Source organism: Raphanus sativus, chromosome 2 (assembly GCF_000801105.2).
Source record: "Raphanus sativus cultivar WK10039 chromosome 2, ASM80110v3, whole genome shotgun sequence".
NCBI classification, from domain to species: Eukaryota; Viridiplantae; Streptophyta; class Magnoliopsida; order Brassicales; family Brassicaceae; genus Raphanus; species Raphanus sativus.
In genome coordinates this window covers 14,755,819-14,767,944 of record NC_079512.1, presented here as the reverse complement: position 1 = coordinate 14,767,944, position 12,126 = coordinate 14,755,819, and the positions used below count along the sequence as shown (strand labels likewise).

The 12,126-nt window shown below is 36.1% G+C and overlaps 1 long non-coding RNA gene across 1 annotated transcript; it reads right to left on the bottom strand.

The window, feature by feature from the left end:
• Positions 1 to 10,436: 10,436 nt before the first annotated feature.
• On the bottom strand, positions 10,437 to 11,596 carry LOC130505303 (uncharacterized). Its single transcript, XR_008941622.1, has 2 exons — positions 10,861 to 11,596; positions 10,437 to 10,739 (listed from the first exon to the last, which is right to left on the bottom strand). It is a non-coding gene; the product is annotated as an uncharacterized LOC130505303 (long non-coding RNA).
• Positions 11,597 to 12,126: the final 530 nt, after the last annotated feature.

Genomic DNA, 12,126 nt, shown 5'->3' with positions numbered 1-12,126 from the left:
GGGAGAGTTCATGTGTTGTACTCTTTTTTCTGTCCTTGGTTTCCCATTTTGTCACATTGGTAATGGGGTTTTCCAGGAGAGGTTTTAATGAGGCAACATCAAAAGCATGAATGAACCCTGAACCGAATGTGTCGATCAAGAAGGAGTGTTATGTACCGATATATATGATCGACATATTCTGTTTCGTCTTTATCACTTCCCCTTTGGTGTTTATTTTATAGTTTAGATAACTACATGTATCATGTATATATATGACTTATTGGTCGATGATAAATGATAAGCTTTTCCCGTTTCTTATCGAACAGATTCATACTAATATGAAAAAACTTTTTAAAATAAAAAACCCATATTAAACAAAAATCAAATATATTTATTTTAATTATTTAAATTATTTTCAAATTATTATTCCGTCCGTAGAGCGGGCTGCCCCTAATTGGAATATAAAACAATGTAAATTAAAACTTGTTCAATGAAACAAAGAGCCGTTTGGAATGCAGAAAACCGTTTTATTTCCCCGACATTCAACATTTCTTTTCTCAGTTCAGCAGCACTATTTGAAGTTGCTATAGTGCTTCACGTCTCATACGTATGAGGATTTGATAATGAACCATGGACTGGAACATACTCGCGAGGTGATACATTTGCAGAAGTTTGTGGGGAGTTAGTACAACACTAATACTCACCTGAGATCTCCTGCTTCCACAATAGATGTTACTTATGCTTACCAGAAATTTTTGGAGGATTTTATTTGGCTTGTACTTCTCGGGGTTGTTTTCTTATGAAAAGTAAGGTTTGTACCGTGTCACCAAAATTCACATGAGATGTAGCTCCTACTGTATTTTTTAATGAAATGTAAGGCCTTAATAAAAATGGGAGGCTTGTACTGTGCAGCCCGAGTGAAACATTCTCCCTTGAGGCCTCCTCAGTTCTTGCCTTACGTTACAAACTGAATTCTGGCTTGAAACACACATCCATATGCCATCACATGCCAAAATCAAGAACTCAACATCCTCTATTAGGATACATAATATGTTGAATCTCTGGTCTGAGATCAGAGGTGAAGAGGTGGCAGTGAAAGGAGTCAGCAGTCTTCAGTTCACAGTCCCCAATGGTACTTGTGAAAGCTAGGACACCGTCGAGGTAGCCATCCTTCTTGGAAGGTTCGGTTTGGGAGCCACTATGCCAAGTGTTTTGCTTTGGTTTCTTCTCCATATATTAACCAAGAAAATCAGTTAGAGATAAATCATTGAATGAGGAACCACCAGCTCTCACGGGTATAGATAATGTTAGTTTGAGATCAAGGATTAAGTTATAATCAAGACTATAATATGACGAAACTTGCAATCCTAATTAGAACTTCACATGTAATTATTGTTGTAAGTGTAGCTTCACTAACTTAATCTGGAACGGAAGTTGAGATCAACGTAACCGGGCTTCGTAGCCTGGTGGTAATGGAACCTCGGCTGAGGTGCCCGCCACCCAGCTTCGAAACCCGGCCACAGCGATTTAACATCCTTACTGCTGGGGCGCTGGACCCCTTCGGGGGATATTTGGGAAAGTGGCTGCCCAGACACCAGAGATATCAAAAAAAAGTTGAGATCAACGTAAGCAGCACACCACATGGAAGCCACATCACATAAGCATCTTGTGTATCTATCATCTCTTAGTCTCCAGACAGGACTGAACTTTTCGGTAAGTTCCTTCTCTTTAAAGCATCTGTGTACAGATACACATATGGAGGTGATTTTCTGCTTTGACCTGACAGCTCCATTTGGTCTTCTTCTCCATAGATTGAAGTTGCACTCAATTCAAATACTTTCCATGATCTTGTTAGCTCTGCTAGTTGCGTGTGTTTCCTTTGAGAGGAAAGGTTTTAACTGCAGTGGTGCGTTGTTGTTACTGAGAACAATGACATAGCAGAAAATATGACAAAATCACAGATCGTTGTTACCTTTGGTCTTCATAGTTTTAAGGACTAACCCACTGTTCTTCTTCTACTTCTTCATAAACACTAACTCGTCATTATATGTATATCTGCACCACCATTAGCGAATTCTATAGTGTGGACTACTCTCAGTCTCTTGTGACCATTTTTTTTAAACATGCAAAAGGACCGAGCTAAGTAGGAAACCAAAAAAATCAAAAAGTAGACAGACCTGTTCAAATTTGAAAGCTGCTTTGAAGTAATAGTTCGATTCACTCATCTCCCCAACATGGATTCGAACTGGACCTCTAGAATAGGATCCATCCTGCATATCAAGCAAATATAAACAACTAAGGACTGAAACTGATTCTCAGTCACCAGTAAGACAATAAGTTCATAAATATATCATGTGATTCATTAAAACGTGGATAAAAAGAATATCCTAGTGTCTTAGAAACCAAACTAACATAGAAGATCAATAGAAAAAGTACGTGTCCAGGAACTTACTCTAAATCAGAGGAAGGCTTTGTAGAAGCTGGAAAACAGAATCGATACAAACGATAGATATTTACAAAACGACGTTAAGGAAAGTAACAAAATGAACATGGAGGCGAGATACGATCTCTTTCCTTAACTCTAAATATTTGCTTCGTAGTGAAACGGGCACTGACGAAATATCGAGTTCCAGGATACAACCATGGCAGACGATTCACGAGTATCACTCGTAAACGCCCTATCGAACTATAATCTACGAAACACTCTCAGAAATAGACTTACGCCAAGGGAGTTTCTTTGTTGGTTTGCGAAAAGTAAAAAGTATGAATGAATAGGAGAGATGATATTTAAAGAGAAGGAGACGAGCCACTTCCCGCAACAGCAGCTGCACGTGGATGGAAATCTCGCGGAGATCGAGGGAAGTTGAGTTGCGAACTTCCTCCGCAAGACTCTCTCTCTTATCTCGTTTAAAATATCTGACAAAATAAACTGCATGACGTTTTTATTTTCTAGACACACTACTTGTCGTTTCAAAATAAAATGCATGTTGTTTTTCGAAAAATTAAAATGCAAAATGTTGAGCTTAACTTGATCCAAAAAGAATAGTCTTATTGGGCCGGAGGCCCTCCACCAAGACCCAAGACCAAGCCTGAGCCGAGCTGAGCCGAGCCGGACGGACGGCGGCAGAGGCGGCGCGCGCGTGGGGGGCGGAGCCATGCTTGTCACCTTGAAGCCTTTGATCAGCTCTAAATGTGAAGGCACATATATATTGCTAATTTTCTTTTCTCCCAACCGATGTGGGATGTTCTTAACATCTCCTCATTAAAGCCAACAAGGCTTTTATAATAAATCCGTAGGCCCATTTCTCTTCACACTTTGCCATATATTATTTGAGCCATTAGGCTTAATAATTAGGTCCAACAATCCTCCACATGAATAGAAATAACTCTAAACATATGCAGACTAAATGCAGACTCGATAGACTCTAAAACTTAAAACTTTACTGACTAGACTTAAACTAAAGACTAGACAGACTGACTTATCGAGAGTGTTTGCGAAAAATTCACTGTGTTTGAGTAGGTGGCATTTTTAAGCCTTGAACCACTCATAGTTAATATCTGTCGGGTTTACTTTACCAGAAGGTGAACATGATGTCTTGAACCAACCGGTGTTTTATGTACACCGAGACAACATGCATAACGCAGCTTCATTTTCTCGTAGAACTTAGTTCTCTATTGTGTTCATTGTGGCCCTGAACTATTCCTGGTTTTCATGAGTGAACTTAGAGAATATAGCCTTGCATTCATTCTCCTAAAAACGGCCCCATTTCACACTCATTAGGTGATTTACCATGAAAAGTATTGAGTAATACTTCGCTTTAGAAGCTATGGAGTCATTAAAAGCATATGCTTATCCTTCTCTCATTCGTTAGCACTTATCATCTTTAGGAGCTGGGATGAGACTACTTTGTCTCAAAGTGCTTTGGTTAGATTCTGCTTGATTTTGTTTTCCCTTTGAACCTACGTCTTGGGATCTCCACTCATGATAGGTAGGGTTGCAGTCAAGCATCCTCATTAGTTATAGGCTTTAAACCCATTCCTTTTGATGATTTAGCAACAACATCTTGTGGCAAACCTTTAGTAAATAGATCCGCTAGGTTGTCAGCCGATTTGATGTAGTCTATTCTGATTACACCAGTTGAGATAAGTTGTCTAATGGTTTTATGTCGTCCTCTAATGTGACGAGATTTACCATTGTAGAGATTATTCTGAGCCCGAGCTATAGCTGATTGACTATCACAATGTATTCTTATAGCTGGCACAGGTTTCTCCCACATAGGAACATCTTCCAAAAAAATTCTAAGCCATTCAGCTTCTTCTGCTGCTTTGTCTAATGCTATGAACTCAGATTCCATAGTTGACCTAGCTAGCACTGTTTGTTTGGTAGATTTCCAAGATATTGCCGCTCCTCCTAGTGTAAAAACATATCCACTTGTGGATTTTGAGTTTTTAGAATCTGATATCCAGTTAGCGTCACTGTATCCTTCTAAAACTGCTGGTTCTTTACCATAGTGAAGCCCAAAATCTTTGGTGTAGCGCAAGTAATTGAGTACTCTCGTTATAGCTTTCCAGTGTGTATGACCTGGATTACTTGTATATCGACTAAGTACGTTTACTGCATGCGCTAGATCTGGTCTTGTACAATTGGTCAAGTACATGAGACTTCCGATCAGACGTGCATACTCGTTTTGTGAAACCGCTTCATCTGAATTCTTTGTCAAGTGCATTTGGGGATCTAACGGAGTTTTTGCAGTACTATTAGAGTAGTTTTTAAATCTCTCTAATATTGTTTCAGCATAATGAGATTGAGTTAAAGTAATTCTATTTGAATTTCTTATGATTTTAACCCCGAGAATAACATATGCTAATCCCAAATCTTTCATCTCAAATTTTTCTTTGAGCATGTTTTTTGTTTGATGGATAATGTCTTTATTGCTTCCAATAATGAGCATATCATCTACATATAAACATCACAAAACATACGCATTTTTGGTAATTTTGTAGTATATGCATTTATCACATTCATTAATTTTGAAACCATTTGACATCATTGTGTTGTCAAATTTTTCGTGCCATTGTTTAAGAGCTTGTTTAAGCCCATAAAGTGACTTTACAAGTCGGCATACTTTGTCTTCCTGTCCAGGAATGACATGGCCCTCAGGTTGTTTCATGTAAATTTCTTCTTCTAAATCACCATTTCGAAAAGCTGTTTTTACATCCATTTGATGGATTTCTAAGTCTCTTAAGGCTGCGATAGCTATCATCGACCTTATAAATGTTATTCTGGTTACGGGAGAATATGTATCAAAATAGTCAAAGCCTTCCCTTTGTCGGAACCCTTGAACTACAAGCCTAGCTTTATATTTTCCATCAGGTTTTCGTGTCATTATCCATCTATTACCTAATGCTTTGCAGCCAGGTGGTAAATCCGTTACGTACCATGTGTAGTTTTGCATGATAGAATCGAATTCACTTTTGACAGCTTCATTCCAAAATGGAGCTTCGGGTGAAGCCATAGCTTCTGCCAAAGTTTTTGGAACATTTTCTACTAGAAATGCCATTAGGAAATCATCACCAAAAGATTTCTCCTTTCGAGCTCTTTTGCTTCTCCGAGGTTCATCTTTTTCTTCATTTTCTGAAATATCATTTACAGAAACTTCAACGTTTGTCTCAATTTCTGAGTCCTTGTCGTTGTCTCTTTCTTCTCGAGTTCGTTTTGAACCTTTTTTTCCTTGTATGGAAAAATATTTTCGAAGAAAGATGCATTTCTAGACTCCATGACTGAATCTTTATGGATGTCTGATATTTCAGACTTATGTACCAGAAACCTATACGCAGTACTATTATGTGCATATCCGATGAAAATGCAATCCACTGTTTTAGGTCCAATAGTGACCTTCTTTGGTGGCGGTACCGCAACTTTTGCCAAGAACCCCCACACTTTGAGGTATTTATACGAAGGTAAATTACCTTTTCATAGTTCATATGGAGTTTTGCCAGTTATTTTGTGTGGAATCTTGTTGAGGATATAATTAGTGGTAAGCAACGCTTCCCCCCACATGTTCTGGGGTGATCCAGATTCCTGCAACATTGCATTCATCATCTCTTTAAGAGTTCGATTTTTTCGTTCAGCAACTCCATTAGATTATGGTGAATAAGGGGCTGTAGTTTGATGTATTATTCCTTGTTCCTTACAAAATGAATTGAATGGACCATCATACTCGCCTCTTCTGTCGCTTCTAACGACCTTAATAGTTGTTTTAAGCTGATTTTCGACCTCGAGTTTAAATTCTTTGAATTTATCTAAGGTTTGATCTTTGTTATGTAAAAGATAAACATAACAATATTTTGTGCAGTCATCTATGAAGGTCACAAAGTACTTTTTCCCACCTCTAGTTGGCATGTATTTTAAATCACACTAGACCTTGACCCGTCCGACCGGACGGGTGTTTATTTTATATTTTTAGTTTTTTTTGTTTATATTAAATGATGAATTTACGATATTTTAAACATAAATTTTAGACTAAAAATAAATTTTGGTAGTAATAATAAAAAGTTAAAATTAAAAATTTAATTAAATATTCAGATATAAAATTTAAATTTTCTAACTAAAATAATATAAAAGCGGGTCATATTTTTTTAATTCTAAAATCTTAGCATCTCTTATAAACAAATAAAATAAATTTATAAAAATATAAAATATATATACATATTTAGAACTATAATTTCTATTAAAATAAATTTATTAAAGAAAATAATCTTGCGCTGTTGTTATTTATTTATAGATTCGACCCGTTACTGTATAAATATTTTTTTCACTTTAATTTTTTCTGTGTACTAATGATATAATATATATATGTACATTAAACTCTATAACATTATTGTTAATATTACATTTTTAAAAATATTTTTTTATTTATTATGTTAAATAATTATATTTTATGATTTTAATTGTCTATTATATCACAGTATATCATATAAACAAATCCAATATTTATAACTAATTGAACTTATATTTTGAAACCATTATACTAATAATATATGAATAAATTATTTTATATTATATTTATATGTTATATACATTGATTATGTTATGTGATTTTAATATTTAATAAGTTAATACAAAATATATAGAGAAATCGATTTTGGTTAATATATGATTAAGGAAATTTATTATTTAAATTAGAAAAAAATATTAAATGTTTAAATCTATTATTTAAATTCAAATTAGGAAAATATATTTATTAATCAGAAAGACAACAATAATTAAGGAATCTAAATCAGAAAAGACAACAATAATTTTGGAAAACACATTAAATAAACTGAAAAAGACAAGCATTAAAATAGGAAACTTAGTTAATTCTCAGTGGCATGCCATTGTAAATAAAACTGAAAATTAAGGGGTATTTTTTATTGGGTACTTCTCTTTTAATAAGATAGATAAATCAGTGTGAATTAAATCTAGAGGTTTATTAGTTCTTTCAACACGAGGTGAGGGCGTTTTTGTGAGCTTAGTCTGTACGCATACTTCACATTTTTGTTTACTTGTTTTAAATTTGGGAATTAGATTTAAATTCATTAATCTTTGTATAGATTTATTATTCACATGGCCTAATCTTTCGTGCCATATATTAAAAGACCCAACCAAATAAGCAACTGGCTCTTTCTTATTCATTGAAACTTTTGGAGCTACAACTTTCGGAGGAACGGTCATTACATTCAACTTGACCAGTCCATCCTTAACATACCCCTTTCCCAAATACATCCCATTCTTCCTAATCACGAGCTTATCCGCCTCAAAGCTTGTGGCGAATCCATTCTTGCTGAGCAAGGTTCCCGAGACCAGGTTTTTCCTCATGTCAGGCACATGCTTCACATTTGTCAGAGTGACCTCACGTCCAGATGTCATCTTCAAAATCACATTGCCGCGTTCTTCAATCTTGGAGACTGCAGTGTTTCCCATCCTGAGCTTCTCCTGAGTCTTGCTTTTCTGATAGGTGCTGAACATTGCCCTATCAGTGCAAATGTGGGTGGTTTCACCAGTGTCATACCACCATTCCCTGGGATTGTTGCTTTCAACCATGTTGGCTTCAGTCACCACAGCAACAAGATCCTCCTCAGTGAGATTTGCCTGAGCCTTCTCATCTTTGATCTTCTTGCGACACTCAGCAGTCTTGTGTCCCACTTTGTTGCAGTAGTGATACTTCTCCTTGAATCTCTCCACATTTGCATTGATTTCAACGCCTTTGTTCTTGAAGTTTTTCCCAGAAGCCTTCAGTGCTGCAGCCGTTTTGGAAGGCTTTGCTGGAGAATGGGCATGTGCCTTTCCTTTGCCTTTGTGCTCAGCCATGTTGACACTATGCTCCTTAGCATTGATCTTGTCAGCAATTCGGTTCCTGGATTCCATCTGAAGCCTCATGATAAGCTCCTCAAGGCCCATCTTCTTCTTCTTGTGCTTCAGGTAGTTCTTGAAATCCGCATAGCTTGGAGGAAGCTTTTCAATGAAGCTGAGAGTTGTGAATGTCTCGCATATGGACATCCCTTCAGCTTTGATTTCATGGCAAATGAGCTGGAACGCTTCCACCTGATCCATGATGGGTTTTGAATCCACCATTTTGAAGTCATGAAATTTTGCAACCACATACTTCTGGCAGCCAGCGTCCTCACCTCTGTACTTCTTGTCAAGTGATCTCCATAGCTCCTTCGCCGTTGGAATGTCACAGTAGACACGGTACAATGGGTCAATGAGGCGACCCAAAATGTAACATTTGCAGACGAAGTCAGAATGCACCCAAATGTCAACACTTGCGAGAGTGTGCACATCATCAATCCCGTAAGGGACAAGAGGCTTGTCCTCCTGGATGAACTTGTCCAGCTTCATCGTTGTTAGGAAGAACATCATCATCTTTTGCCACGTTTTGAAGTTTTTGCCATCAAACTGGTCTGGCATCAGTCCTTGAGTGAACAGGCTGGGCACAGACGGAGGAGTTGGTACTGCAACCGGACCACTTGAGGTTCCTAGACCTGAACCCGTTTGATAATGACCAGCACCGAACAAGCTACGGCGCGTGGTTTCATCAACACTGTTTCCCGCAGGAAGGGTAGTGGTTGTTGTTGCTGCAGCGGTTGAGGAAGCAGGGATGTTTCCAGCGGTTGTCACACCAGATACATCAGTTGCAGCAACGTTGATTGGAGTTTGCGCGATGGTAGTGTCAATGGGGGTGTTGTTTGCATCCGTCATTTTTTTTTGTTGAGAAAACATGAAAATGGATTAGTACTCCATTCAACAATAACAAATTATTATTAATATTAAAATAAAAATAATAATCTAAATCGATTTTCATTTTTGGTGTTTGAACCAAATCATATCGATTTAAGTTTGAAAAAATGTTTTGCAAACTCGCTTAAAGCGTTCGCAGAAACCGTTTCTGTAGACTTTTAGATCGTTTCACAAACTCGCTTAAGAAAGCGTTCGTGGAAACGATTCGCATATAAGACGTTTTAAAAATCGCAAGATAAACTTCACCGAAGTGCTACTGAGCAAATCGCAAACACGTTGCAGATATGTAAGAAACGTTTCGCGGAAGTGCTATAGAGCAAATCGCAAACACCGTTTTACAAACCGTTAACAGATCCTTTAATAGACCGTTTTATAAACCGTAAGATCGACCCGAAACAGCTTTAGAAAACGATTTAGAGTTAAGATTGTAGAAGCCGGAAAACGGAATCGATACAAACGATAGATATTTACAAAACGACGTTAAGGAAAGTAACGAAATGAACATGGAGGCGAGATACGATCTATTTCCTTAACTCTAAATATTCGCTCCGTAGTGAGACGGGAACTGGCGAAATATCGAGTCCCAGGATACAACCATGGCAGACGATTCACGCTTCACTCGTGAACGCCCTATCAAACTATAATCTACGAAACACTATCAGAAATAGACTTACGCCAAGGGAGTTTCTTTGTTGGTTTGCGAAAAGTAAAAAGTAGTGAAAATGAATGAAGAGGAGAGACGATATTTAAAGAGAACGAGCCACTTCCCGCAACAGCAGCTGCACGTGGATGGAAATCTCGCGGAGATCGAGGGAAGTTGAGTTGCGAACTTCCTCCGCAAGACTCTCTCTCTTATCTCTTATCTCGTTTAAAATATCTGACAAAACAAACACTAGTAAAAAAGACGCCATAGCCACGTTATTTTTCGTAGCTATGAGCCAAATTTCGTAGCTATAAGACGGATTAGCTACGAAATGCTACGAATTAGAAAACGTAGGTATAGGTGCGTAGCAAATTTGGAGCGTATCTAAATCGTAGCAAAAACCCCACGATTATGCTACAAAACTTTCGTAGCAAAAATGGTAGGAAATAGACACGATTAAATGCGTAGCTATCTTGCTACGAAATAGAACCTAGCAAATTTGTGGCTATTTCAAAAAAAATTATTAAAAAAAAATCAGAAAAAAACAAATTTGATTTTTGTTTTTTAATTATCATTATTTAGACAAAATACACAAATACATAAAAACATTATTCACAAATACATAATTATATATACAAAAATACATCGTCATCTCCGTCGTAGACGTCACCGTCGGCTTCAAAGAAATGTAGACGTCACCGTCAGCTTCAGCACCTCCACCGCCGTTGCTTCCGCGCTTCACCATCAGCTCCGGCTTGTCTGCTCCGTCACGATACCACCTCCGGCGTGCTTCTTCCGTCACACCACCATCTCCGACGTGTGTATTTATTCTCAGATCTGTAAACAAAACAAAAAATAAAATAAATTAGAAAAAGCTAAAAGAGAAACAGAGAGAGATAGATTAGGAAGAGGATAAAACACTTGCTTCTTCACAAAAGATGAAGAAAGAGGATGAAACTCAGTCATGAAATCGTCTTGGTCTCCACGACAACAGCTAACGAAGGTAGGCTTGAATGGAGATTGAGCAAAGGGAGATAAGTTCAGATTGAGAAGAAGAGCAGAAGAAAAAGTAGATGAGGAGGAAAAGATGGAGTTCGTGAAGAGAAGAAAGAATAATCTTAATCAAAAACAAAGAAAGAGGAGATGAGATGATGGAGCTTGTGAGGGGAGAAGGGAAGAAAAAATTAAAACAAAACCAAATCAATTTGCCCCGTTAGATCTAATCTTATCAATGGTTAGGATCAGAAAATGGTGATCCACACCAATCCAAAATGAACCAATAAGAAATCAACACTCTATTTCGTTAATAGTTTATTATTAGACTTCATAGTTAGGATTATATTTATGGTTTTGTTGTTTATGTTTTGATTTCAATAGAATTGCAACTTAGATATATTAGAATCTGTGTTTGATGATTAAAAGTTTAAAGTTAAAAGATTATATTTATGATTAAAGATTTGGAGTTAAGAAAATAGGTCTTGTATAAGTGTAAATTTTTAAAAGACTAATTTGAAAATATAAACTTAGAAAATTTCTAAATTTTGATTTGGGGTTTAGATTTTTGGGTTTGGGTCAAGGATAACACAACTTGATATAAGGTTAATATTTTTTTTTATATAATGTTAATTTAGTGTGTTATGATATAAGGTTAATTTTTATATATAATCTTAATTTAGAGTATTAGGTTTGGGGTTTAGAGTAAAATTTGACAATAAGGTTTTAAAAATTTAGATTACTAATTTATGTTTAAGTTTTGATGTTTAAATTTGAAAATGTTAAATTTGGTGTTTGGATTTTATGATTTGGGTATAAGGTATATGTTTATAGTGTATAGTTTGGAATATAGTGTTTGGAGTATAAATTTAAGTTTTGGAATTAAAAAATTTAAAATATTAAATTTAATGTTTTGAGGTTATAGTATGAAAAGTTTAAGATTTGTTGTTTAACTTTGAAAATATTAGATTTAATGTTTAGATTTGTTATTTTAGATATAAAGTTTATATATAGAGAGTTTAGGGTTTGGGATATAAAGTTAGAGTTTGGGATATAAAATTTGAGTTTAGATTTAAAATTTAAGATTATATTTTTTAAAGATTGAATTTGAAACAAATTTTAAGATTTTGACATTAAAATATGAAAAGATTAAAATTTAAGATTTATTTTTAGAGTTTATAGGCTTAAAACATGTTTAGGGTATAGGGTTTCAAATAGCCACGAAATTTTT